Genomic DNA, 26,577 nt, shown 5'->3' with positions numbered 1-26,577 from the left:
AGGCCAGAGCCAGAGTGAAAGTAGGCCGGAGCCAGGACGAGGGCAGGCCAGAGCCGAGCAGGCCAGAGCCAGAGAGGGACAGGTCGGAGTCAAGGTTAGGGCTGGCCGGAGCCAATGTAAGGGCAGGCCGGAATCAGGGCGAGGGCAGGCCGGAGCCAGAGCAAGGGCAGGCTGGAGTCAGGGCGAGGGCAGGCCGGAGCCAGAGCGAAAGCAGGCTGGAGCCAAGGCGAGAGCAGGCCGGAGCCAAGGTGAGGGTAGGACAGAGCGAGAGCAGGCCGGAGCAAGGATGAGGGCAGGCACTAGCCAGGGCGAGGGCAGGCCAAAGTCAGAACGAGAGCATGCCGGAGCTAAGGCAAGGGCCGGCCAGAGCCAGAGAGAGAGCAGGCCGGAGTCAGGGCGAGGTCATGCCGGAGCCAGAGCGAGAGTCGGCCGGAGCAAAGGCGGGAACAGGCCGGAGCCAAGGCGAGGGTAGGCCAGAGCCAGAGTGAAAACAGTCCAGAGCCAGGACGAGGGCAGGCCGGAGCCAAGACGAGCGCAGGCCAGAGCTAGAGCAGGACGGAGCCTCAGCGAGGGCAGGCCAGAGCGAGAGAAGGCCGGAGCCAAGGCAAGGTCAGGCCGGAACCAGGGCGAGAACAGGCCAGAGCCTGAGCGACAGTAGGCCAGAGCCGGAGAGAGAGCAGGGCGGAGCCTGGGCGAGGGCAGGCCAGAAACAGAGCGAGAACAGGCCGGAACCAAGGCGAGGGCAGGCCGGAGCCAGAGCGGTGGCAGGCCGGAGCCAGGGCGAGGGCAATCCGGAGCTAGAGCGAGAGCAGGCCGGAGCCAGGGCGAGAGCAGGCCAGAGCGAGAGCAGGCCGGAGCCAGGGCGAGAGCGGGCCGGAGCCTATGCGAGGACAGGCCAGAGCGAGAGCAGGCCGGAGCCAAGGCGAAGGCAGGCCAGAACCAGAGCGAGAGCATGCCGGAGTCAAGAAGAGGGCAGGCCAGAGTCAGAGAAGGCCGGAGCCAAGGCAAGGGCAGGCCAGAGCGAGAGCAAGCCAGAGCCAGAGCGAGCGAGAGCAGTCCGGAGCCAAGGCGAGGGCAGGCCAGAACCAGAGCGAGAGCATGCCGAAGTCAAGATGAGGGCAGGCCAGAGCCAGAGTATAAGCAAGCCGGAGCCAGGGCGAGGGCAGGCCGGAGCCAGGGCGAGGGCGGGCCGGAGCCAAGGCGAGGGCTGGCCAGAGTCAGAGCAAGGGGAGGCCTGAGCCAGGGCGAGGGCAGGCCGGAGCCAGAGCAAGAGCAAGCCAGAGCCAAGGCGAGAGCAGGCCGGAGCTAAGGCAAGGGCAGTCCAGGGCGAGAGCAGGCCGGAGCCAAGGAGAGGGCAGGCCAGAGCCAGGGCGAGGGCAGGCCAGAGTCACAGTGAGAGCAGGACGGAGCCAAGGCGAGGGCACGCCAGAGCGACAGCAGGCCAGGGCGAGGGCAGGCCAGAGCAAGAGTAGGCCAGAGCCAAGGCAAGGGCAGGCCAGAGCTAGAGCAAGAGAAGTCCGGAGCCAAGGCAAGGGCAGGCCGGACCCAGGGCGAGAGCAGGCCGGAGACAGTTTGAGGCCAGAGCGAGAGCAGGCCAGAGCCAGAGCGAAAGTAGGCCGGAGCCAGGGCTAGGGCAGGCCAGAGCCAGATAGAGAGCAGGCAGGAGCCAGGGCGAGAGCAGTCCGGAGCCACGGCCAGGGCAGTCCGGAGCCAGGGTGAGGGCAGTCCGGATGTAGAGCGAGAGCAGGCCGGAGCCAAGCCGAGATTAGCCCGGAGCCAAGGCGAGGGCAGGCCAGAGGCAGAGCCAGGGCAGGCCAGAGCCAGAGCGAGAGTAGGTCGGAGCCAGGGCGAGAGCAGGCCGGAGACAGGGCAAAGGCTGGCCGGAACAAGGGCGAGAACAGGCCGGAGTCAAGACGAGGCCAGACCAGAGCAAGAGCAGGCCAGAGCAAGAGCAAGAGTAGGCCGGAGCCAGGGCGAGGGCTGACCAGAGCAAGAGCAGGCTGGAGCCAGGGCGAGAGCAGGCCGGAGCCTAGGCGAGAGCTGGCCGGAGCCAGAGCAAGGGCAGGCCAGAGTCACAGTGAGAGCAGGACGGAGCCAAGGCGAGGGCACGCCAGAGCGAGAGCAGGCCAGAGCGACAGCAGGCCAGGGCGAGGGCAGGCCAGAGCCAGAGCAAGAGTAGGCCAGAGCCAAGGCAAGGGCTGGCCAGAGCTAGAGCAAGAGAAGGCCGGAGCCAAGGCAAGGGCAGGCCGGAGCCAGGGGGAGAGCAGGCCGGAGACAGTTCGAGGCCAGAGCGAGAGCAGGCCAGAGCAAAAGTAGGCCGGAGCCAGGGCTAGGGCAGGCTGGCGCCAGGGCGAGAGCAGTCCGGAGCCAGGGCGAGGGCAGTCCGGATGTAGAGCGAGAGCAGGCCGGAGCCAAGCCGAGATTAGCCCGGAGCCAAGGCGAGGGAAGGCCAAAGCCAGGGCAGGCCAGAGCGAGAGTAGGCCAGAGCAAGGGCAAAGGCTGGCCGGAACAAGGGCGAGAAAAGGCCGGAGCCAAGGCAAGAGCTGGCCGGAGCCAGAGCAAGGGCAGGCCGGAGCCAGTGCGAGGACAGGCCGGAGCCAGAGCGAGAGCAGGCCGGAGCCAAGGCCAGAGCAGGCCGGATCCAAGGCGAGGGCAGACCAGATCCAGACCAAGAGCAGGCCGGAGCCAAGGCGAGGGCAGGCCAGAGCCAGATCCAGAGCAGGCCGGAGTCAGGGGCGAGGGCAGGCCAGAGTCAGAGCAAGAGCAGGCCGGAGCCAAGGCGAGGGGAGGCCAGAGCCAGAGCAAGAGCAGGCCAGAACCAAAGTGAGAGCAGGCCGGAGCCAGGGCGAATGCAGGCAAGAGCCAGATCGAGAGTAGGCCAGAGCCAAGGCAAGGGCAGGTCAGAGCCAGAGCGAGAGAAGGCTGGAGCCAAGGCAAGGGCAGGCCGGAACAAGGGCCAGAGCAGGCCCGAGACAGGGCGAGGCCAGAGCGAGAGCAGGCCACAGCCAGAGTGAGAGTATGCCGGAGCCAGGGCGAGGGCAGGCCAGAGCCAGAGAGAGAGCAGGCCGGAGCCAGGGCGATGGCGGGCCAGAGCCAAAGCGAGAGCAGGCTGGAGCCAGGGCGAGAGCAGTCCGGAGCTAAGGCGAGGGCAGGCCAGAGCCAGAACGATGGCAGGCTGGAGCCAGGGCAAGGGCAGTCCGTAACTAGAGCGAGAGCTGGCTGGAGCCAAGGCGAGGGCAGGCCAGAGGCAGAGCCAGGGCAGGCCAGAGCGAGAGCAGGCCGGAGCCAAGGCGAGGGCTGGCTAGAGCCAGAGCAAGTGCAGGTTAGAGCCAAGGCGAGGCAGGCCAGAGCTAGAGCGAGAGCGGGCCGGAGCCAAGGCGAGGGGAGGCCAGAGCGAGAGCAGGCCAGAGCGAGAGCAGTCTCCCGGAGCCAAGGCAAGGGCAGGCCAGAGCGAGAGCAGGCCTGAGCCAGTGCAAGAGCAGGCCGGAGCCAAGTCGAAGGCAGGCCAGAACAAGAGCGAGATCAGGCCAGAGTCAAGACGAGGGCAGGCCAGAGCCAGAGGAAGAGCAGGCCGGAGCCAAGGCATCGGCAGGCGAGAGCCAGAGAGAGAGCAGGCCGGAGCCAGAGCGAGGGCAGGCCAGTGCGAGAGCAGGTCGGAGCCAGGGCGAGAGCAGGCCGGAGCTAATGCGAGTGCAGGCCGGAGCTAGAGCAAGGGCAGGCCGGAGTCAGGGCGAGGGCAGGCCGGAGCCAGAGCGAGAGTAGACCGGAGCCAAGGCAAGAGCAGGCCGGAGCCAAGGCGAGGGTGGGCCAGAGTCAGAGCGAGAGCCGGCCAGAGCTAAGGCAAGGGCAGGCCAGAGAAAGAGCAGGCCGGAGCCAAAGCATAGTATGCAGGCCTGAGCCAGAGAGATAGCAGGCCGGAGCCAGGGCGAGAACAGGTCGAAGTCAAGGCTAGAGCAGGCCGGAGCCAATGCAACGGCTGGCTGGAGCTAGAGCAAGGGAAGGCCGGAATCAGGGCGAGGGTAGGACGGAGCCAGAGCAAGGGCAGACAGGAGTCAGGGCGAGGGCAGGCCGGAGTTAGGGCGAGGGCAGGCCGGAGCCAGAGCAAGGGCAGGCCGGAGCCAGAGCGAGAGCAGTCCGGAGCCAAGGCGAGGGTAGACCAGAATGAGAGCAGGCCTGAGGAAGGACGAGGGCAGGCCGGAGCCAGGGCAAGGGCAGGCCAGAGTAAGAGCGAGAGCCCCCGAGAGCCAAGGCAAGGGCAGGCCAGAGGCCGAGTCAGAGCAAGCCGGAGCCAAGGTGAGGGCAGGCCGGAGCCAGAGTGAGAGCAGGTCGGAGCCAAGGCTAGGGCAGGCCAGAGCGAGAGCAGGTCGGAGCCAAGGCTAGGGCAGGCCAGAGCCAGAGCGAGAGCAGGTCGGAGCCAGGGTGAAGGCAGGCCGGAGCCAGGGGAGGCCAGAGCGAGGGCAGGCCAGAGCCAGACCGAGAGCAGGCCAGTGCCAGAGTGAGAGCTGTCCGGAGCCAAGGCAAGGGCAGGCCAGAACCAGAGCGAGAGCAGGCCGGAGCCAGAGCTATGGCAGGCCGGAGCGAAGGCGAGAGCAGGCCAGAGCGAGAGCAGTCCGGAGCCAAGGCAAGGGCAGGCCAGAGCCAGAGCAGGTCGGAGCCAGGGTGAGGGCATGCCGGAGCCAGCGCGAGGGCAGGCCAGAGCCAGAGCAATGGCAGGGAGGGCTGGCCAGATCCAGAGTGAGAGCATCCCAGTGCCAGAGTGAGAGCAGTCCGGAGCCAAGGCAAGGGCAGGCCAGAACCAGAGCTAGAGCAGGCCGGAGCCAGGGCGAGGGCAGGACAGAGCCAGAGCGAGAGCAGGTCGGAGCCAGGGCGAGAGCAGGCCGAAGCTAAGGCGAGAGCAAGCCGGAGCCAAAGCGAGGGCAGGCCGGAGCCAGGACGAGGGCAGACTGGAGCCTGGGAGAGAGCAGGCCGGAGGCAAGGCGAGGGCAGAACAGAGCCAGAGCAGGCCGGAGCCAGGGCGAAGGCAGGCCAGAGTCAGAGCGAGAGGAGGCCGGAGCCAAGGCGAGGGCATGCCAGAGCGAGAGCAGGCCGGGGCCAGAACGAGGGCAGGCCAGAGCGAGAGTAGGCTAGAGCCAAAGCGAGGGCAGGCAAGAAAGAGAGCAGGCTGGAGCCAGGACGAGGGCAGGCCGGAGCCTAGGCGAGAACGAGCCGGAGCCAAGGCGAGGCCAGGGCGAGGGCAGGCCAGAGTCAGAGCAAGAGGAGGCCGGAGCCAGGTCGAGGGCAGGCCGGAGCCAGTGCGAGGGCAGGCCGGAGCCAGGTCGAGGGCAGGCCGGAGCCAGTGCGAGGGCAGGCCGGAGCCTAGGCGAGGGCAGGAGCTGGCCGGAGCCAAGGTGAGGGCAGGCTGGAGCCAGAGGGAGGGCAGGCCAGAGCGAGATCAGGCCGGAGCCAGGGCAAGAGCAGGCCGGAGCCAAGGCGACGGCAGGCCAGAGCGAGAGCAGGCCGGAGCCAAGGTGAGGGCAGGCAAGAGCCAGAACGAGAGCAGGCCAGTGCCAGAGCGAGAACAGGCCAGTGCCAGAGCGAGAGCAGTCCGGAGCCAAGGCAAGGGCAGGCCAGAGAGAGAATAGGCCTGAGCGAGAGCAGGCCGGAGCCAAGGCGAAGGCAGGCCAGAACCAAAGCGAGAGCAGGCCGGAGTCAAGACGAGGGCAGGCCAGAGCCAGAGCAAGAAAGAGCAGGCTGGAGCCAAGGCGAGGGCTGGCCGGAGCCAGAACAGGAGCTGGCCGGAGCCAGAGCAAGGGCAGGCCGGAGCCAGGGCGAGGGCAGGCCGGAGCCAGAGCGAGAGCAGGCCGGAGCCAGGGCGAGAGCAGGCCGGAGCCAAGGAGAGGGCAGGCCAGAGCAAGAGCAGGCCGGAGCCAGGATGAGGGCAGAATCGAGCTAAAGCCAGAGCAGGCCGAAGCCTGGGCGAGGGCAGACCAGAGTCAGAGCGAGAGCAGGCCGGAGCCAAGGCGAGGGCAGGCCGGAGCCAGGGCGAGGAAAGCGAGAGCAGGCCGGAGCCTGGGCGAGGGCAGGCCAGAGCGAGATCAGGCCGGAGCCAGGGCAAGAGCAGGCTAGAGAGAGCGAAAGTAGGCCAGAGCCAAGGCTAGGGCAGGCGAGAGCCAGAGCGAGAGAAGTCCGGAGCCAAGGCGAGGACAGGCCAGAGCGAGAGCAAGCCGGAGACAAGGTGAGGGCAGGCCAGAGCCAGAACGAGAGCAGGTCAGTTCCAGATCGAGAGCAGGCCAGTGCAAGAGTGAGAGAATGCCGGAGTCAGGGCGAGAGCAGGCCGGAGAAAGGTCGAGGGCAGGCCAGAGCCAGAGCGAGAGCAGGCTGGAGCCAGGAGGAGGGCAAGCCGGAGCCAGGGCGAGAGCAGGCCGTAGCCAAGGCGAGGGCAGGACAGAGCTAGAGCCATAGCAGGCCAGAGCCTGGGCGAGGGCAGAGCAGAGTCAGAGCGAGAGCAGGCCGGAGCCAAGGCGAGGGCAGGCCGGAGCCAGGGAGAGGGCAGACCAGAGTCAAAGCGAGAGCAGGCTGGAGCCAAGGCGAGGGCAGGCCAGAGCAAGATCAGGCCGGAGCAAGGGCAAGGGCAGGCCAGAGAGAGCGAAAGTAGGCCAGAGCCAAGGCTAGGGCAGGCGAGTGCCAGAGCGAGAGAAGTCTGGAGCCAAGGCGAGGACAGGCCAGAGCTAGAGCAGGCCGGAGCCAGAGCGAGAGCAGGCCGGAGCCAAGGCGAGGGCAGGCCGGAGGCAGAGTGAGAGCAGGCCGGAGCCAGGGCGAGGGCAGGCCGGACGGAGCCAGAGCGAGAGCAAGCCAGAGGCAAGGTGAGGGCAGGCCAGAAGCAGAGCCAGGGCGGGCCAGAGCGAGAGCTGGCCCGAGCCAAGGCGAGGACAGGCCAGAGCGAGAGCAAGAGCAGGTCGGAGCCAAGGCGAGGGCAGGCAAGAGTCAGAGCAGGCCGGAGCCAAGGCGAGTGCAGGCCAGAGCCAGAGCGAGAGCAGTCTGGAGCCAGAGCAGGCTTGGGCCAGAGCGAGGGCATGCCGGGGCCAAGGTGAAGGCAGGTCAGAACCAGAGCGAGAGCAGTCCGGAGTCAAGACGAGGGCAGGCCAGAGCAAGAGCAGGCCGGAGCCAGGGCGAGGGCAGTCCAGATCCAGAGCAAGAGAAGGCCGGAGCCAGGGCGAGAGCAGGCCGGAGCCAAGGCGTAAGCTGGCCGTAGCCAGAGCAAGGGCAGGCTGGAGCCACAGCGAGGGCAGGCTGGAGCCAGAGCGAGAGCAGGCCGGAGCCAAGGCGAGGGCAGGCCAGAGCCAAGGCGAGGGCAGGCCAGAGCGAGAGCAGGCTGAAGCCAGGGCAACAGCAGGCCGGAGCCAAGGCCAGGGCAGGCCAGAGCCAGATCCAGAGCAGGACGGAGCCAGGGCGAGGGCAGGCCAGAGTCAGAGCGAGAGCAGGCCGGAGCCAAGACGAGGGCAGGCGTGAGCCAGAGCGAGAGAAGGCCGGAGCCAAGGAGAGGCAGACCCGAGCCAGAGCGAGAGCAGGCCCGAGCCAGAGCGAGAGCAGGCCCGAGCCGAGGCAAGGGCAGGCATGAACCAGAGCGAGAGCAGGCCAGAGCGAGTGCAGGCTGGAGCCAAGGCGACAGCAGGCTAGAGCGAGAGCAGGCTGGAGCCAAGGCGACAGCAGGCCAGAGCGAGAGCAGGCCGGAGCCAAGGTGAGGGCAGGCAAGAGCCAGAACGAGAGCAGGCCAGTGCCAGAGCGAGATCAGGCCAGTGCCAGAGCGAGAGCAGTCCGGAGCCAAGGCAAGGGCAGGCCAGAGCCAGAGAGAGAGTCGGCCGAGCGAGAGCAAGAGCAGGCCGGAGCCTAGGCAAAGGCAGGCCATAACCAAAGCGAGAGCAGGCCGGAGTCAAGACGAGGGCAGGCCAGAGCCAGAGAGAGAGTCGGCCGAGCGAGAGCAAGAGCAGGCCGGAGCCTAGGCAAAGGCAGGCCATAACCAAAGCGAGGGCAGGCCAGAGCTAGAACAAGAGCAGGCTGGAGCCAAGGCGAGGGCTGGCCGAAGCCAGAGCAAGGGCAGGCTAGAGCCAGAGTGAGAGCAGGCCGGAGCCAGGGCAAGAGCATGCCGGAGCCAGGGCGAGGGCAGGCTGGAGCCAGAGGGAGGGCAGGCCGGAGCCAGTCAAAGGGCAGGCCGGAGCCACTTAGAGGGCAGGCCGGAGCCAGGCCGAGGGCAGGCCGGATCCAGGGCGAGAGCTCCGGCATGCTAAGGCGAGGGCAGGCCAGAGCCAAGGCGAGGGCCAGACAGAGCTAGAGCCACAGCAGGCCGGAGCCTGGGCGAGGGCAGACCAGAGTCAGAGCGAGAGCTGGCCGGAGCCAAGGCGAGGGCAGGCCAGAGCGAGATCAGGCCGGAGCCAGGGCAAGAGCAGGCCGGAGCCAAGGCGACGGCAGGCCAGAGACAGAACGAGAGCAGGCCAGTGCCAGAGCGAGAGCAGTCCGGAGCCAAGGCAAGGGCAGGCCAGAGCCAGAGAGAGAATAGGCTTGAGCGAGAGCAGGCCGGAGCCAAGGCGAAGGCGGGGCAGAACCAAAGCGTGAGCAGGCCGGAGTCAAGACGAGGGCAGGCCAGAGCCAGAGCAAGAAAGAGCAGGCTGGAGCCAAGGCGAGGGCTGGCCGGAGCCCGAAGAGGAGCTGGCCGGAGCCAGAGCAAGGGCAGGCCGGAGCAGGGCGAGGGCAGGCTGAAGCCAGAGCGAGAGCAGGCCGGAGCCAGGGCGAGAGCAGGCCGGAGCCAAGGAGAGGGCAGGCCAGAGCAAGAGCACGCCGGAGCCAGGACGAGGGCAAGCCGGAGCCAGGTCGAGAGCAGGCCATAGCCAAGGCGAGTGCAGGACAGAGCTAAAGCCAGAGCAGGCCGGAGCCTGGGCGAGGGCAGACCAGAGTCAGAGTGAGGGCAGGCCGGAGCCAGGGCGAGGAAAGCGAGAGCAGGCTGGAGCCAAGGCGAGGGCAGGCTAGAGCGAGATCAGGCCGGAGCCAGGGCAAGGGCAGGCCAGAGAGAGCGAAAGTAGGCCAGAGCCAAGGCTAGGGCAGGCGAGAGCCAGAGTGAGAGAAGTCCGGAGCCAAGGCGAGGACAGGCCAGCGCGAGAGCAGGCCGGAGCCAGGGCGAGGGCAGGCTGGAGCCAGAGGGAGGGCAGGCCGGAGCCAGTTAGAGGGCAGGCCGGAGCCAGGGCGAGAGCATGCCGGAGCTAAGGCGAGCGCAGGCCGGAGCCAAGGCGAGGGCAGGACAGAGCTAGAGCCAGAGCAGGCTGGAGCCTAGGCGAGGGCAGACCAGAGTCAGAGCGAGAGCAGGCAGGAGCCAAGGCGAGGGCAGGCCAGAGCGAGATCAGGCCGGAGCCAAGGCAAGAGCAGGCTGGAGCCAAGGCGACGGCAGGCCAGAGCGAGAGCAGGCCGGAGCCAGGGCGAGAGCGGGTCGGAGCCTATGCGAGGACAGGCCAGAGCCAGAGCGAGAGCAGGCCGGAGCCAAGGCGAAGGCAGGCCAGAACCAGAGCGATAGCATGCCGGAGTCAAGAAGAGGGCAGGCCAGAGTCAGAGAAGGCCGGAGCCAAGGCAAGGGCAGGCCAGAGCGAGAGCAAGCCAGAGCGAGCGAGGGCAGGCCAGAACCAGATCGAGAGCATGCCGAAGTCAAGATGAGGGCAGGCCAGAGCCAGAGTAAAAGCAGGCCGGAGCCAGGGCGAGGGCAGGCCAGAGCCAGGGCGAGGGCGAGCCAGAGCCAAGGCGAGGGCTGGCCAGAGTCAGAGCAAGGGGAGTCCGGAGCCAGGGCGAGGGCAGGCCGGAGCCAGAGCAAGAGCAAGCCAGAGCCAAGGCGAGAGCAGGCCGGAGCTAAGGCAAGGGCAGTCCAGGGCGAGAGCAGGCCGGAGCCAAGGCGAGGGCAGGCCGGAGCCAGGGCGAGGAAAGCGAGAGTAGGCCGGAGCCTGGGCGAGGGTAGACCAGAGTCAAAGCGAGAGCAGGCTGGAGCCAAGGCGAGGGCAGGCCAGAGCGAGGGCAGGCCGGAGCCAGGGCAAGGGCAGGCCAGAGCCAGAGAGAGAATAGGCTTGAGCGAGAGCAGGCCGGAGCCAAGGCGAAGGCAGGGCAGAACCAAAGAGAGAGCAGGCCGGAGTCAAGACGAGGGCAGGCCGGAGCCCGAACAGGAGCTGGCCGGAGCCAGAGCAAGGGCAGGCCGGAGCAGGGCGAGGGCAGGCTGAAGCCAGAGCGAGAGCAGGCCGGAGCCAGGGCGAGAGCAGGCCGGAGCCAAGGAGAGGGCAGGCCAGAGCAAGAGCATGCCAGAGGCAGGACGAGGGCAAGCCGGAGCCAGGTCGAGAGCAGTCCATAGCCAAGGCGAGTGCAGGACAGAGCTAAAGCCAGAGCAAGCCGGAGCCTGGGCGAGGGCAGACCAGAGTCAGAGCGAGAGCAGGCCGGAGCCAGGGCGAGGAAAGCGAGAGCAGGCTGGAGCCAAGGTGAGGGCAGGCTAGAGCGAGATCAGGCCGGAGCCAGGGCAAGGGCAGGCCAGAGAGAGCGAAAGTAGGCCAGAGCCAAGGCTAGGGCAGGCGAGAGCCAGAGTGAGTGAAGTCCGGAGCCAAGGCGAGGACTGGCCAGAGCCAGAGCGAGAGCAAGCCGGAGACAAGGTGAGGGCAGGCCAGAGCCAGAACGAGAGCAGGTCAGTTCCAGATCGAGAGCAGGCCAGTGCAAGAGCGAGAGAATGCCGGAGTCAGGGCGAGAGCAGGCCAGAGCGAGAGCAGGCCGGAGCCAGGCCGAGGGCAGGCCGGATCCAGGGCGAGAGCTCCGGCATGCTAAGGCGAGGGCAGGCCGAAGCCAAGGCGAGGGCAGGACAGAGCTAGAGCCAGAGCAGGCCGGAGCCTGGGTGAGGGCAGACCAGAGTCAGAGCGAGATCAGGCCGGAGCCAAGGCGAGGGCTGGCCGGAGCCCGAACAGGAGCTGGCCGGAGCCAGAGCAAGGGCAGGCCGGAGCAGGGTGAGGGCAGGCTGAAGCCAGAGCGAGAGCAGGCCGGAGCCAGGGCGAGAGCAGGCCGGAGCCAAGGAGAGGGCAGGCCAGAGCAAGAGCAAGCCGGAGCCAGGTCGAGAGCAGGCCATAGCCAAGGCGAGTGCAGGACAGAGCTAAAGCCGGAGCCTGGGCAAGGGCAGACCAGAGTCAGAGCGAGGGCAGGCCGGAGCCAGGGCGAGGAAAGCGAGAGCAGGCTGGAGCCAAGGCGAGGGCAGGCTAGAGCGAGATCAGGCCGGAGCCAGGGCAAGGGCAGGCCAGAGAGAGCGAAAGTAGGCTACAGCCAAGGCGAGGACAGGCCAGAGCGAGAGCAGGCCGGAGCCAAGGCAAGAGCAGGCCGGAGCCAGGGCGAGGGCAGGCTGGAGCCAGAGGGAGGGCAGGCCCGAGCCAGTTAGAGGGCAGGCCGGAGCCAGGGCGAGAGCATGCCGGAGCTAAGGCGAGCGCAGGCCGGAGCCAAGGCGAGGGCAGGACAGAGCTAGAGCCAGAGCAGGCCGGAGCCTAGGCGAGGGCAGACCAGAGTCAGAGCGAGAGCAGGCCGGAGCCAAGGCGAGGGCAGGCCAGAGCGAGAACAGGCCGGAGCCAGGGCAAGAGCAGGCCGGAGCCAAGGCGACGGCAGGCCAGAGCGAGAGCAGGCCGGAGCCAGGGCGAGAGCGGGTCGGAGCCTATGCGAGGACAGGACAGGCCAGAGCGAGAGCAGGCCGGAGCCAAGGCGAAGGCAGGCCAGAACCAGAGCGAGAGCATGCCGGAGTCAAGAAGAGGGCAGGCCAGAGCCAGAGTCAGAGAAGGCCGGAGCCAAGGCAAGGGCAGGCCAGAGCGAGAGCAAGCCAGAGCCAGAGCGAGCGAGAGCAGTCCGGAGCCAAGGCGAGGGCAGGCCAGAACCAGAGCGAGAGCATGCCGAAGTCAAGATGAGGGCAGGCCAGAGCCAGAGTAAAAGCAGGCCGGAGCCAGGGCGAGGGCAGGCCAGAGCCAGGGCGAGGGCGGGCCGGAGCCAAGGCGAGGGCTGGCCAGAGTCAGAGCAAGGGGAGGCCGGAACCAGGGCGAGGGCAGGCCGGAGCAAGAGCAAGCCAGAGCCAAGGCGAGAGCAGGCCGGAGTCAGAGCGAGAGCAGGCCGGAGCCAAGGCGAGGGCAGGCCGGAGCCAGGGCGAGGAAAGCGAGAGCAGGCCGGAGCCTGGGCGAGGGTAGACCAGAGTCAAAGCGAGAGCAGGCTGGAGCCAAGGCGAGGGCAGGCCAGAGCGAGATCAGGCCGGAGCCAGGGCAAGGGCAGGCCAGAGAGAGTGAGAGGAGGCCAGAGCCAAGGCTAGGGCAGGCGAGAGCCAGAGCGAGAGAAGTCCGGAGCCAAGGCGAGGACAGGCCAGAGCCAGAGCGAGAGCAAGCCGGAGACAAGGTGAGGGCAGGCCAGAGCCAGAACGAGAGCAGGTCAGTTCCAGATCGAGAGCTGGCCAGTGCAAGAGCGAGAGAATGCTGGAGTTAGGGCGAGGGCAAGCCGGAGCCAGGGCAACAGCAGGCCGTAGCCAAGGCGAGGGCAGGACAGAGCTAGAGCCATAGCAGGCCGGAGCCTGGGCGAGGGCATACCAGAGTCAGAGCGAGAGCAGGCCGGAGCCAAGGCGAGGGCAATCCGGAGCCAGGGCGAGGGCAGACCAGAGTCAAAGCGAGGGCAGGCCAGAGCGCGATCAGGCCGGAGCCAGGGCAAGGGCAGGCCAGAGAGAGCGAAAGTAGGCCAGAGCCAAGGCTAGGGAAGGCGAGAGCCAGAGCGAGAGAAGTCTGGAGCCAAGGCGAGGACAGGCCAGAGCGAGAGCAAGCCGGAGTCAAGGTGAGGGCAGGCCAGAGCGAGAGCAGGTCAGTTCCAGATCGAGAGCAGGCCTGTGCAACAGCGAGAGAATGCCGGAGTCAGGACGAGGGCAGGCCAGAGCGAGAGCAGGCCGGAGAAAGAGCGAGGGCAGGCCGGAGCCAAGGCGAGGGCAGGCCGGAGGCAGAGTGAGAGCAGGCCGGAGCTAGGGCGAGGGCAGGCCGGACGGAGCCAGAGCGACAGCAGGCCAGAGCCAAGGCGAGGGCAGCCCAGAAGCAGAGCCAGGGCGGGCCAGAGCGAGAGCATGCCGGAGCCAAGGCGAGGGCAGGCCAGAGCGAGAGCAAGAGCAGGTCGGAGCCAAGGCGAGGGCAGGCAAGAGCGAGAGCAGGCCGGAGCCAAGGCGAGGGCGGGCCAGAGCAAGAGCAGGCCAGAGCGAGAGCAGTCTGGAGCCAGGGCAGGCCAGAGCCAGAGCTAGAGCAGGCTTGAGCCAGCCAGAGCGAGGGCATGCCGGAGCCAAGGCGAAGGCAGGCCAGAACCAGAGCGAGAGCAGTCCGGAGTCAAGACGAGGGCAGGCCAGAGCAAGAGCAGGCCGGAGCCAAGACGAGGGCAGGCCAGAGCCAGAGCAAGAGAAGGCCGGAGCCAGGGCGAGAGCAGGCCGGAGCCAAGGCGAAGGCTGGCCGTAGCCAGAGCAAGGGCAGGCCGGAGCCACAGCGAGGGCAGGCTGGAGCCAGAGCGAGAGCAGGCCGGAGCCAAGGCGAGGGCAGGCCAGAGCAAGAGCAGGCTGGAGCCAGGGCGAGAGCAGGCCGGAGCCAAGGCGAGGGCAGGCCAGAGCCAGATCCAGAGCAGGACGGAGCCAGGGTGAGGGCAGGCCAGAGTCAGAGTGAGAGCGGGCCGGTGCCAAGACGAGGGCAGGCGCGAGCCAGAGCAAGAGAAGGCCGGAGCCAAGGCAAGGGTAGGCCGGAACAAGGGCTAGCGTAGGCCTGAGACAGGGCGAGGCTAGAGCCAGAGCGAGAGTAGGCCACAGCCTGAGTGAGAGTATGCCGGATCCAGGACGAGGGCAGGCCAGAGCCAGAGAGAGAGCAGGCCGCAGCCAGGGCGAGGGCGGGCCAGAGCCAAAGCGAGAGCAGGCCGGAGCCAGGGTGAGAGCAGGCCGGAGCTAAGGCGAGGGCAGGCCAGAGCGATGGCAGGCCGGAGCCAGAGCGATGGCAGGCCAGGGCGAGAGCAGGCCGGAGCCAAGGTGAGAGAAGGCCGGAGCCAAGGCGAGGGCAGACCAGAGCCAGTGTAAGAGCAGGTCGGAGCCAAGGCGAGGGCAGGCCAGAGCGAGAGCAGGCCGGAGCCAGGGCAAGGGCAGTCCGGAACTAGAGCGAGAGCAGGCCGGAGCCAAGGTGAGAGCTGGCTGGAGCCAAGGCGAGGGCAAAGCCAGGGCAGGCCAGAGCCAGAGCAGGCCAGAGCCAAGGCGAGGGCAGGCCAGAGCCAGTGTAAGACCAGCTCGGAGCCAAGGCGAGGGCAGGCCAGAGCGAGTGCAGGCCGGAGCCAAGGCGAGGGGAGGCCAGAGCGAGAGCAGGCCAGAGCGAGAGCAGTCCGGAGCCAAGGCAAGGGCAGGCCTGAGCCAGAACGAGAGCAGGCCTGAGCCAGAGCAAGAGCAGGCCGGAGCCAAGGCGAAGGCAGGCCTGAACAAGAGCGAGAGCAACCCAGAGTCAAGATGAGGGCTGGCCTGAGCCAGAGGAAGAGCAGGCCGGAGCCAAGGCTTCGGCAGTCGAGATCCAGAGAGAGGGCAGACCAGAGCGAGAGCAGGTCGGAGCCAGGGCGAGAGCAGGCCGGAGCGAATGAGAGGGCCGGCCGCAGCTAGAGCAAGGGCTGGCCCGAGGCAGAGAGAGAGCAGACCTGAGCCAGAGCGAGAGCAGGCCTGAGCCACGGCAAGAGCAGTCCGGAGGCAAGGCGAGGGTAGACCAGAACGAGAGCAGGCCTGAGCAAGGACGAGGGCAGGCCGGAGCCAGGGCGAGGGCAGGCCGGAGCCAGGGCGAAGGCAGGCCAGAGCCAGAGAGAGAGCAGGCCGGAGCCAAGGCATGGGCAGGCCAGAGCCAGAGAGAGAGCAGGCCGGAGCCAGGGCTAGAGCAGGTCGGAGTCAAAGCAAGGGCTGGCTGGAGCTAGGGCGAGGGCAGGCCGGAGCCAGAGCAAGGGCAGGCAGTAGTCAGGATGAGGGCAGGCCGGAGCCAGAGCGAGAGCAGGCTGGAGCCAAGGCGCGAGCAGGCCGGAGCCAAGGTGAGGGTTGGACAGAGCTAGAGCCAGAGCAGGCCGGAGCAAGGATGAGGGCAGGCAGTAGCCATGGCGAGGGCAGGCCAGAGTCAGAGCGAGAGCAGGCCGGAGCTAAGGCAAGGGCAGGCCAGTGCCAGAGAGAGAGGAGGCCGGAGCCAGGGCTAGGGAAGGCCAGAGCGAGAGCAGGTCGGAGCCAGGACGAGGGCAGGCCAGAGCCAGAGCGAGAGTAGGCCAGAGCCAGAGAGAGAGCAGGGAGGAGCCTTGGCGAGGGCTGGCTGGAAACAGAGCGAGAACAGGTCGGAGCCAGGACGAGAGCGGGCCGGAGCCAAGGCGAGGGCAGGCTGGAACCAGAGCGATGGCAGGCCGGAGCCAGGGCGAGGGCAGTCCGGAGCTAGAGCGAGAGCAGGCCGGAGCCAGGGCGAGAGCAGGCCAGAGCGAGAGCAGGCCGGAGCCAGGGCGAGAGCACGCCAGAGCCAGAGCGACCGAGAGCAGTTCGGAGCCAAGGCAAAGGTAGGCCAGAGCGAGAGTTGGCCTGAACCAGAGCGAGAGCAGGCCGGAGCCAAGGCGAAGACAGGCCAGAACCAGAGCGAGAGCTTGCCGAAGTCAAGACGAGGGCAGGCCAGAGCCAGAGCAAGAGCAGGCCGGAGCCAGGGCGAGGGCAGGCCAGATCCAGGGCGAGAGCAGGCCGGAGCCAAGACGAGGGCTGGCCAGAGCCAGGGCGAGGGCAGGCCGGAGCCTGGGCGAGGGCAGGCCGGAGCCAGAGCAAGAGCAAGCCTGAGCCAAGGCGAGAGCAGGCCGGAGCCAAGGCGAGGGCAGTCCAGATCAAGAGCAGGCCGGAGCCAGGGCGAGAGCAGGCCGTAGCCATGGAGAAGGCAGGCCAGAGCCAGATCCAGAGCAGGCCAGAGCCATAGCGAGGGCAGGCCAGAGTCAGAGCGAGAGCAGGACTGAGCGAGGGCACGACAGAGCGAGAGCAGGCCAGAGCGAGAGCAGGCCGGGGCCAGGGCGAGGGCAGGCCAGAGCCAGTGTAAGAGCAGGTCGGAGCCAAGGCGAGAGCAGGCCGGAGCCAGGGCAAGGCAGTCTGGAACTAGAGCAAGAGCAGGCCGGAGCCAAGGTGAGAGCTGATTGGAGCCAAGGCGAGGGCAGAGCCAGGGCAGGCCAGAGCCAGAGCAGGCCGAAGCCAAGGCGAGGGCAGGCCAGAGCCAGTGTAAGACCAGGTCGGAGCCAAGGCGAGGGCAGGCCAGAGCAAGAGCAGGCCGGAGCCAAGGCGAGGGGTTGCCAGAGCGAGAGCAGGCCAGAGCGAGAGCAGTCCGGAGCCAAGGCAAGGGCAGGCCTGAGCCAGAACGAGAGCAGGCCTGAGCCAGAGCAAGAGCAGGCCGGAGCCAAGGCGAAGGCAGGCCAGAACAAGAGCGAGATCAGGCCAGAGTCAAGACGAGGGCAGGCCAGAGCCAGAGGAAGAGCAGGCCGGAGCCAAGGCTTCGGCAGTCGAGAGCCAGAGAGAGAGCAGGCCGGAGACAGAGAGAGGGCAGACCAGAGCGAGAGCAGGTCGGAGCCAGGGCGAGAGCAGGCCGGAGCGAATGCGAGGGCCGGCCGGGGCTAGAGCAAGGGCTGGCCCGAGCCAGAGAGAGAGCACGCCGGAGACAGAGAGAGCAGGCCTGAGCCAGAGCGAGAGCAGGCCTGAGCCAAGGCAAGAGCAGTCCAGAGCCAAGGCGAGGGTAGACCAGAACGAGGGCAGGCCTGAGCAAGGACGAGGGCAGGCCGGAGCCAGGGCAGGCCAGAGTCAGAGCGAGAGCCAGCCAGAGCTAAGGCAAGGGCAGGCCAGAGCCAGAGAGAGAGCAGGCCGGAGCCAAGGCATGGACAGGCCAGAGCCAGAGAGAGAGCAGGCCGGAGCCATGGCGAGAGCAGGTCGGAGTCAAGGCTAGAGCAGGCCGGAGCCAATGCAAGGGCTGGCTGGAGCTAGAGCAAGGGCAGGCCGGAATCAGGGCGAGGCCATACCGGAGCCAGAGCGAGAGCCGGCCGGAGCTAAGGCAAGAGCAGGCCGGAGCCAAGGCGAGGGTAGGCCGGAGCCAAGGCGAGGGTAGGCCAGAGCCAGAGTGAAAACAGGCGGGAGCCAGGACGAGGGCAGGCCAGAGCCAGAGCGAGAGAAGGCCGGAGCCAAGGCAAGGTCAGGCTGGAACCTGGGCGAGAACAGGCCGGAGCCAGAGCGAGAGAAGGCCAGAGCCAGAGAGAGAGCAGGGCGGAGCCTTGGCGAGGGCAGGCTAGAAACAGAGCGAGAACAGGTCGGAGCCAGGACGAGAGCAGGCCGGAGCCAAGGCGAGGGCAGGATGGAGCCAGAGCGATGGCAGGCCGGAGCCAGGGCGAGGGCAGTCCGGAGCTAGAGCGAGAGCAGGCCGGAACCAGGGCGAGAGCAGGCCAGAGCGAGAGCAGGCCGGAGCCAGGGCGAGAGCACGCCAGAGCCAGAGCGAGCGAGAGCAGTTCGGAGCCAAGGCAAGGGTAGGCCAGAGCGAGAGTTGGCCTGAACCAGAGCGACTGCAGGCCGGAGCCAAGGCAAAGACAGGCCAGAACCAGAGCGAGAGCATGCCGAAGTCAAGACGAGGGCAGGCCAGAGCCAGAGCAAGAGCAGGCCGGAGCCAGGGCGAGGGCAGGCCAGATCCAGAGCAAGAGCAGGCCGGATCCAGAGCGAGAGCAGGCCGGAGCCAAGGCGAGTGCTGGCCAGAGTCAGAGCGAGGGCAGGCCGGAGCCAGGGCGACAGCAGGCCGGAGCCAAGGCAAGGGCTGGCCACAGTCAGAGCGAGGGCAGGCCGGAGCCAGGGCGAGGGCTGCCGGAGCCAGAGCAACAGCAAGCCTGAGCCAAGGCGAGAGCAGGCCGGAGCCAAGGCGAGGGCAGTCCAGAGCAAGAGCAGGCCGGAGCCAAGGCGAGAGCAGGCCATAGCCAAGGAGAAGGCAGGCCAGAGCCAGATCCAGAGCCAGGGCGAGGGCAGGCCAGAGTCAGAGCGAGAGCAGGACGGAGCCAAGGCGAGGGCAACACAGAGCGAGAGCAGGCCAGAGCGAGAGGAGGCCGGGGCCAGGGCGAGGGCAGGCCAGAGCCAGAGAAAGAGTAGGCCAGAGCCAAGGCAAGGGCAGACCAGAGCCAGAGCAAGAGAAGGCCGGAGCCAAGGCAAGGGCAGGCCGGAACCAGGGCGAGAGCAGGCCGGAGACAGTTTGAGGCCAGAGCGAGAGCAGGCCAGAGCTAGAGCGAGAGTAGGCCGGAGCCAGGGCGACGGCAGGCCAGAGCCAGAGAGAGTAGGCGGAGCGAGGGCAGGCCAGAGCGAGAGCCGGTCGGAGCCAGGGCGAGAGAGAATGACGGAGCCAAGGCGAGAGCAGGTCGGAGCCCGAGCTATGGCATAGCGGAGCCAGGGTGAGGGCAGTACGGAGCTAGAGCGAGAGCAGGCTGGAGCCAAGGCAAAGCCAGGCCAGAGGCAGAGCCAGGGTAGGCCAGAGCAAGAGTAGGCCAGAGCGAGAGCAGTCCGGAGCCAAGGCAAAGACAGGCCCAAGCCAGAGCGAAAGCAGTCCGGAGCCAAGGCAGGAGCAGGCCAGAGCGAGAGCAGTCCGGAGCCAAGGAAAGTGCAGGCCAGAGCCAGATGTAACAGGATTGAGCCAGAGCGAGGGCAGGCCGGAGCCAAGGCGAAGGAAGGCAGTCCAGAACCAGAGCGAGAGCAGGCCGGAGCCAGGGCGAGGGCCGGCCAGAGCAAGAGCAGGCCGGAGCCAGGGCGAGAGCAGGCTCTAGTCAAGGCGAGGCTGGCCGGAGCCAGAGCAAAGGCAGGCCGGAGCCAGGGTGAGAGAAGTGGCCAGATCCAAGGCGAGGGCTGGCCGGAACCAGAGCGAGAGCAGGCCGGAGCCAAGGCGAGGGCTGGCCAGAGCGAGAGCAGGCCGGAGCCAAGGCGAGGGCAGGCCAGAGCCAGATCCGAGAGCAGGCCAGAGCCAAGGCGAGGGCACGCCAGAGCCAGAGCAGGTCAGAGCCAGAGTGAGAGCAGGCCGGAGCCAGGGCGAGGGCAGGCCAGAGCGAGAGTAGGCCAGAGCCAAGGCAAGGGCAGGCCAGAGCCAGAGCGAGAGAAGGCTGGAGCCAAGGCAAGGGCAGGCCGGAACAAGGGCGAGAGCAGGCCGGAGACAGGGCGAGGCCAGAGCAGGTCAGAACCAGAGCGAGAGTATACCGGAGCCAAGGCGAGGGGAGGCCAGAGCGAGAGCAGGCCAGAGCGAGAGCAGTCCGGAGCCAGAGCTAGGGCAGGCCAGAACCAGAGCGAGAGCACACCTGAGCCAGAGCGAGAGCAGGCTGGAGCCATGGCGAAGGCAGGCCAGGACAAGAGCGAGATCAGGCTAGAGTCAAGACGAGGGCAGGCCGGAGCCAAGGCATGGGCAGGCCAGAGCCAGAGAGAGAACAGGCCGGAGCCAGGGCGAGGGCAGGCCAGAGCGAGATCGAGAGCAGGGCGATTGCTGGCCGGAGCCAATGCAAGTGCAGGCCGGAGTCAGGGTGAGGGCAGGCCGGAGCCAGAGCAAGAGGAGGCCGGAGCCAAGGCGAGGGTAGGCCAGAGCCAAGGCAAAAGCAGGCCAGAGCCAGAGCGATAGAAGGCCAGAGCCAAGGCAAGGGCAGGCCGGAACCAGGGCGAGAGCAGGCCGGAGATAGGGTGAGGCCAGAGCCAGAACAAGAGTGAGAGACGGCTGGAGCCAAGGCGAAGGCAGGCCAGAACAAGAGCGAGATCAGGCTAGAGTCAAAACGAGGGCAGGCCAGAGCCAGAGGAAGAGCAGGCCCGAGCCAAGGCATGGGCAGGCCGGAGCCAGGGCGAGGGCAGGCCAGAGCGAGAGCAGGTCGGAGCCAGGGCGACAGCAGGCCGGAGTCAAGACAAAGGCAGGCCAGAGCCAGAGAGAGAGCAGGCCAGAGTCAAGGCGAGGGCAGCCCAGTGCCAGAGTGAGAGCAGGCCGGAGCCAGGGCGAGAGCAGGCCGGAGCCAGGGCGAGAGCAGGCCAGAGCGAGAGCAGGCCAGAGCCAGAGAGAAAGCTGTCCGGAGCCAAGGCAAGGGCAGGCCAGAGCCAGAGCGAAAGCAGGCTTGAGCCAGAGCGAGAGCAGGCCGGAGCCAAGGCGAAGGCAGGCCAGAACAAGAGCGAGAACAGGCTGGCGTCAAGATGAGGGCAGGCAAGAGCAGGCCAGAGCAAGAGCAGGCCGGAGCCAGGGCGAGGGCAGGCCGGAACCAGAGCGAGAGCAGGCCGGAGCCAAGGCGAGAGCAGGCTGGAGCCAAGACAAGGGCAGGCCAGAGCCAGACCGAGAGCAGGCCGGAGCCAAGGCGAGGGCAGGCCAGATCCAGAGCAGGGCGAGGGCAGGCCAGAGTCAGAGCGAGAGCAGGCCGGAGCCAAGGCGAGGGCACGCCAGAGCGAGAGCAGGCTGGAGCCAGAGCGAGGGCAGGCAAGAGCCAGAGCGAGAGTAGGCCGGAACAAGGGCGAGAACAGGCCGGAGTCCAGACGAGGGCAGGCCGGAGCCAGGGCGAGAGCAGGCCGGAGCCAAGGCGAGGGCTGGCCGGAGCCAGAGCAAGGGCAGGCCTGAGCCAGGGCGAGGACAGGCCGGAGCCAAGGCGAGGGCTGGCCGGAGCCAGAGCAAGGGCCGGCCGGAGCCAGGGCGAGGACAGGCCGGAGCCAAGGCGAGGGCAGGCCAGAGCCAGGGCGAGGACAGGCCAGAGCCAGATCCAGAGCAGGCCGGAGCCAAAGCGAGGGCACGCCAGACCCAGAGCGAGAGCAGGCCAGAACCAGAGTGAGAGCAGGCCAGAGCCAGGGCGAGGGCAGGCAAGAGCCAGAGCGAGAGTAGGACAGAGCCAAGGCAAGGGCAGGCCAGAGCCAGAGCGATAGAAGGCCGGAGCCAAGGCTAGAGCAGGCCCGAGACAGGGCGAGGCCAAAGCAAGAGCAGGCCACAGCTAGAGTGAGAGTATGCCGGAGCTAGGGCGAGGGCAGGCCAGAGCCAGGGCGAGGGCGGGCCAGAGCCAAAGTGAGAGCAGGCCAGAGCCATGGCGAGAGCAGGCCGGAGCTTAGGCGAGGGCAGGCCAGAGCGATGGCAGGCCGGAGCCAGGGCAAGGGCAGTCCGGACCTAGAGCGAGAGCAGGCCGGAGCCAAGGTGAGAGCTGGCCGGAGCCAAGGCGAGGGCAGGCCAGAGGCAGAGCCAGGGCAGGCCAGAGCAAGAGCAGGCCGGAGCCAAGGCAAGAGCAGGCCAGAGCCAAGGCGAGGGTAGGCCAGAGCCAAGGCAAGGGCAGGCCAGAGCCAGAGCGATAGAAGGCCAGAGCCTCAGGTGTAGGGCAGGCCGGAGCCAGAGCGAGGGTAGGCCAGAGCCAAGGCGAGTACAGGCCGGAACCAGGGCGAGAGCAGGCCGGAGACAGGGCGAGGCCAGAGCGAGAGCAGGCCAGAGCGAGAGTAGGCCAGAGCCAAGACGAGGGCACGCCAGAGTGAGAGCAGGCCAGAACCAGAGTGAGAGCAGGCCAGAGCCAGGGTGAGGGCAGGCAAAAGCCAGAGCGAAAGTAGGCCAGAGCCAAGGCAAGGGCAGGTCAGAGCGAGAGCAGGCCGGAGCCAAGGCAAGGGCAGGCCGGAACAAGGGCTAAATCAGGCCCGAGACTGGGCGAGGCCAGAGCAAGAGCAGGCCACAGCCAGTGTGAGAGTATGCCGGAGCCAGGGCGAGGGCAGGCCAGAGCCAGAGAGAGAGCAGGCCGGAGCCAGGGCGAGGGCGGGCCAGAGCCAAAGCGAGAGCAGGCCGGAGCCAGGGCGAGAGCAGGCCGGAGCTAAGACGAGGGCAGGCCGTAGGCAGAGCGATGGCAGGCCGGAGCCAGGGCAAGGGCAGGCCGGAGCCAGAGCGAGAGCAGGCTGGAGCCAACTCGAGTGCTGGCCAGAGCGAGAGCAAGCATGAGCCAAGGCAAGGTCAGGCCGGAACCAGGGCGAGAGCAGGCCGGAACCAGGGTGAGAGCAGGTCGGAGCCAGGGCAAGTGCAGGCCTTAGCTAAGGCGAGAGCAGGCCGGAGCCAAGGCGAGAGCAGGCCGGATGCAGGGCGAGAACAAGCAGGAGCCAAGGCGAGGGCAGGCCGGAGCCAGAGAGATAGCAGGCCTTAGCCAGGGTGAGAGCTGGCCGAAGCCAGGGCGAGAGCAGGCCGGAGCCAAGGCGAGGGCAGGCCGGAGCCAGTGCGAGAGCAGGCCGGAGCCAAGGAGAGGACAGGCCAGAGACAGAGCGAGAGCAGGCTGGAGCCAGAGCGAGAGCAGGCTGGAGCCAGAGCGAGGGCAGGCTGGAGCCAGAGCGAGGGCAGGCCGGATCCAGAGCGAGAGCAGGCCAGAGCGAGAGCAGGCATGAGCCAAAGCGAGGGCAGGCCGGAGCCAGAGAGATAGCAGACCGGAGCCTGTGCGAGAGCAGGCCGGAGCCAGTGCGAGAGCAGTTAGTAGCCAGGGCGAGAGCAGGCAGGAGCCTAGGCGAGAGCAGGCCGGAACCAGTGCGAGAGCAGGCCAGAGCCCGGACGAGGGCAGGCCGGGAGCCAGTGCAAGAGCAGGCCGGAGCCAAGGAGAGAACAGGCCAATGCCAGAGCGAGGGCGGGCCGGAGCCAGGTCGAGGGCAGGCCGGAGCCAGAGCGAGGGCAGGGCGGAGCCAGGGCGAGGGTAGGCCGGAGCCAGAGCGATGGCAAGCCGGAGCTAGAGCGAGAGCAAGCCGGAGCCAGGGTTGAGAGCAGGCCGGAGCCAAAGCGAGAGTAGGCCAGAGCCAAGGCAAGGGCAGACCAGAGCGAGAGCAAGCCGGAGCCAAGACGAGGGTGGGCCAGAACCAGAGCTAGAGCAGGCCGGAGCAAAGGCAAGAGCAGGACAGAGCCAAAGCAAGAGCAGGCCAGAGCAGGGCAAGGGCAGACCGGAGCCAGAGCGAGGGCAGCCCAGAGCCTGAGCCAGACCATTCCGGAGCCAGGGCGAGGGCAGGACCGAGCCAGAGCGAGAGCAGGCCGGAGCCAAGGCGAGGGAAGGCCGGAGCCAGGACGATGGCAGGCCTGAGCCAGGGCGAGAGCAGGCCAGAGCGGGAGCAGGCCAGAGCCAGGGCAAGGGCATGCCAGAGCGAGAGAAGGCCGGAGCCAGGGCGACGGCAGCCCAGAGCCTGAGCGAGAGCAGGCCGGAGCCAGGGCGAGGACAGGACAGAGCCAGAGCGAGAGAGCAGGCCGGTGCCAAGGCGAGGGCAGGCCATAGCCAGAGCAAGAACAGACCGGAGCCAGGACGATGGCAGGCCGGAGCCAGGGCGACAGCAGGCAAGAGCCAGAGCGAGAGAAGGCCGGAGCAAAGGCAAGGGCAAGCCAGATACAAAGCGAGAGTAGGCCAGAGCCAAGGCCAGGGCAGGCCAGAGACAGAGCTAGAGCTGGCCAGAGCTATAGCGAGAGTGCCAACGATGCAGAAATAAAGCAGAAAATTTCTGCAGCATTTCTGCATCTCCCTGGCAGAAAAAACGCATGCAGATTGTGCATGCGTTTTTCCTGCAGAATACATGCGGATCCACATGCGTTTCCGCATGCAGATTGACAGGCGCTTTCCAGGCGATAGCATCACTTGGAAAGTGCTTGACAACTAGGTCACACTATATAAATCCATGCAAACAGCAGGGCGAGGGCAGGCCAGAGCCAGAGAGAGCAAGCCGAAGCCAGGGTGAGAGCAGGGCGGAGCCAGAGCGAGAGCAGGCCACAGCCAGAGCAAGAGCAGGCCGGAGCCTCGGCGAGGGCAGGCCAGAGCCAAGGCCAGAGCCAGAGCGAGAGCAGGCCGGAGCCAGGGCGAGGGCAGGCCAGAGAGAGAGCAAGCCGGAGCCAGGGTAAGAGCAGGCCGGAGCCAAGGCAAGGGCAGACCAGAGGGAGAGCAGGCCGTAGCCAGGACGAGGGCAGGACAGAGCCAGAGAGAGAGCAGGCCGGAGCCACGGCCAAGGCAGGCCAGAACCAGAGCCAGAGCAGTCCGGAGCCGAAGGCAGGCCAGAGCAAGATCAGGCCGGAGCCAGAGCGAGGGCAGGCCGGAGCCAAGGCGAGAGCAGGCTGGAGCCAGGGCAAGAGCAGGCCGGAGCCAAGGCAAGGGCAGGCCAGAGCCATTGCGAGATCAGGCCGGATCCAGAGCGAGGGCAGGCCAGAGCCAAGGCAAGGGCAGGCCAGAGCCATTGCGAGATCAGGCCGGTTCCAGAGCGAGGGGAGGCCGGAGCCAAGGCGAGGGCAGGCCGAAGCTAAACACAGTTTTTAGTACCAGGCCTGTAGGTAACTGTTTTGAACAGCAAACCAGTGTCAAAAACTTTGCTGACACACTGAAAAAATTTTTTCATGGAGGCCAGAAATGGCAGTATTTTCTGACAACATATATGTGAGCCGTGTGACGGAGAAAACACAGTTTTAAATATCTGGCCTGTAGGTAACTATTTTGAACAGCAATCTGGTGTCAATTGCTTCACTGACACCCTGAAAACATTTTTTAATGGAGGCCAGAAACGGCAGTATTTTCTGAAAACGTATATCTAATCCGTGTGATGGAGAAAACACAGTTTTAAATACCTGGCCTGTAGGTAACTGTTTTGAACAGCAAACCAGTGTCAAAAACTTTGCTGACACACTGAAAAATTTTTTTCATGGAGACCAGAAATGGCAGTATTTTCTGAAAACGTATATGTAATCCGTGTGATGGAGAAAACACAGTTTTAAATACCTGGCCTGTAGGTAACTATTTTGAACAGCAATCTGGTTTCAATTGCTTCACTGACACACTGAATTTTTTTTTTAATGGAGGCCAGAAGTGGCAGTATTTTCTGAAAACGTATATGTGAGCCGTGTGACGGAGAAAACACAGTTTTAAATAGATGGATTTTTAGCGCTGTAATATGGAAAGGACCTGGCTGTATTCTGCAGTGCCAACAAGCAAATGGTGCAGAAAAACCGTGTTCTCTGGATTGCTTTTTAAACAAATGATGAGGATTAAGATGCAAAAAAAATTATTCCTGGCCCCTGAGACCTGGGCCTATTTCCAGAAATATTTAACAGCAGCAGCCGACAGAACTGGAATGGAGCCTCTTGTACTATATGCACTGCAGTCTGCTATATACACCGCCTGCCTATACACCCTGCCTGCCTGATATCTCTGCAGATGGATTAGTCCTCAGAAGGACTGTTTGTTAAGTTGGATATGTGTAATGTACGGTTTTTCTCCCTACACTACCTAATACACGATCAAATCTCTCCCTGAGAAAGCAGCAGCTCTCCCTACACTGTCTGATCCGGAGTGACTGTGACGAGCATGGCGGCGCCAGGTCTGATATAGACCTGATGACGCTGTGCGGCCAGCCAATCACTGTGATGTCCACAACCAACATGGCTACGGCATTACAGTGCATGGCAGGCAATCCCTGCATGTTCATTGGCTCTCTAAAGAGCGCCAAACATGCAGGGAGGGGACCCGAGTTCTCGCCCGAGCAACCCGGAAATACTCGCCGAGCTTGTCGAGCACCATGGTGCTCTGGCGAGTACCGAGTAGTGGCGAGCACGTTCGCTCATCACTAATCACAATGGATAAATATTACCTGTGGTCATATTGGAGCAGAAGGAAAAGAGGGCTACTGCACACCTCAATACCGTAAAAGCTCACACACAGCTCCCTATATACAGGGTGGTCCAAAAGTAGGTGGACAGAAAATAATAACATTTATTTTGATTTATATATAAAATTATATTTACTAACACAAGTATAACATTGACAATTAAATTTTATTCTGAACAATAATGCAAAACCCCTTAAATTTTATCAACGCAGGTGCTCAAACTGTTTTCCATTACAATTTGCACAGCTTTGAAGTCTGCCTCTTACGCTTCGACAAATTTTTTTTGCACAAGTCTCTTTGGGTATTAATTTCTTGAAATGCATCTCTTATGTAATTTTTCAAATCACTGACATTTTTTGGTTTTCGACTATAAACTTTGTGAGGAATGAAAAGTGGAATCTGATTGGTTGCTAAGGGCAACTGAGCCAGTTTCACTTTACACCATGTTTGATAAACCTCCCCCTTCATAACCTTATTACACTTTCTGTGCACCTACTTTTGGACCACCCTATATAGTATGAGCCCCGGTTATCTCCTATATACAATATGAGCTCCAGCATAGCCCCCTATATATAGTATGAGCCCCACATAGCCTCTCTATAAACAATATGAGCCCTCACATAGCCTCCTATATACAGTATGAGCCCCCATATAGCCTCCTATATACAGTATGAACCCCCACATAGCCTCCTACATTCAGTCTAAGCCCCCAAATAGCCTCCCACATTCAGTATGAGCCCCCACATAACCTCCCATATACAGTACAAACCCCCACACAGCCTCCATATATACAGTGTGAGCCCCACATAGCCTGCATATACAGTGTGTCCCATATATATAGCCTCCTATTTACAGTATGAGCCCCAAATAGCCTCCTATATACCACATGAGCACCACATAGCCTCTGTATATACAGCAGGAGCCCCCACATAGCCTCCCTGTAT

The sequence above is a fragment of the Phyllobates terribilis genome, unplaced genomic scaffold, assembly GCF_046119375.1.
Source record: "Phyllobates terribilis strain yellow unplaced genomic scaffold, ASM4611937v1 Scaffold_13__5_contigs__length_258822181, whole genome shotgun sequence".
Classification (NCBI taxonomy): Eukaryota; Metazoa; Chordata; class Amphibia; order Anura; family Dendrobatidae; genus Phyllobates; species Phyllobates terribilis.
Note: the sequence above shows the minus strand (reverse complement) of the source record.